Here is a 1,146-nt window from a genome sequence, read left to right as displayed (position 1 = left end):
AGGGTGCGGGCCTGGCAGGTGCATGGCACTGCAGTGCTAGGCAGTGGTGCCGGGGTGCAGGCAGGTTGGTGAGGCTAGCCTGCAGCTTGCCCAGGGGGACACAGGGCCTGGAGTCACCTCAAGCTGCCTGTTGGTATGCCCCAGGGCTCAAACTGCCTGCAGGGTTTTAAAGGCCTGAGGCAGGGGCTTCCATAGAGGCAACCTAGCTCTGGGGCAGGAGAGCATCCCAGCCCGGAGCCCTGGGGCTATCCTGAGGCCAGGCCCCTAGTGGCAGGGCTGACCTGGAAGCAAATTTTCTCCTGGGTTGTGTCTACGTGTGCATTACTGTGCAGTAACTAATCACGAATAAATATGATAAATCATAAGTAAATTTGATACCTGTATCAAATTTGATACCTGCAGGTACCAAATTTACTTGTGATTAAGGGTTTTTACTGTACAGTAAGCATGTGCACTTTAAGGTGCATGCATTTACTGGGCAGTAAACTACACTACTGCACAGTTAAGAATCTTGTGTAGACATGACCCCTGTCACCTACCTTTCTGGCCTCCTTTGCATCACTCCTGCCTCCACTTATACTTTTACTGTGTCCATGCAGGGGGGTGAGTAGCTAACTCCTGAGGTGCCTCCCAACCCTATTATTCTATATCTGCATGTCAATGAATTAGTGGGCCATCAGCAAGATTCTGTTGATGATTCATTGTTCCAGGCTGGACTCCTGTTTTTAATGAAAATGAACTCTCCATTACTGTTTGTTATTGCCAGTCTGTGTTTGGCCCTAGCATTTGACTGCATGATGAAAGAAATCCTCATTGCCTCCTCCTCTATTGGACACCTTAGCAGAGGCTGCAGCTGTGCCTCTCCTTTGAGGGACACAGGGATTGATGCTACATGAGGCACAAGGTATTTTGAAGGTGATGGCATCATGGTTCTGCCTCCTTTCTGCATTGCCTTGCAGGTATGTTAATAGGAGCAATATACTCCCTGTAGAAGAGATGGTGTAGCATGTGGATTGCAACTGGGGAAACAACACTAGCATTCATGTTTTTCAGACTGCATCCCTCTGGATTTCCACACTCTCTTTAGAATCTTGAGAAATAAAATTCGGGAACACACACACACACACACACACACACACACACACA

This window comes from Gavialis gangeticus, unplaced genomic scaffold (genome assembly GCF_001723915.1).
Source record: "Gavialis gangeticus isolate Ggan-Ray unplaced genomic scaffold, GavGan_comp1, whole genome shotgun sequence".
NCBI lineage: Eukaryota > Metazoa > Chordata > Crocodylia > Gavialidae > Gavialis > Gavialis gangeticus.
This window is presented reverse-complemented; position numbering follows the sequence as displayed.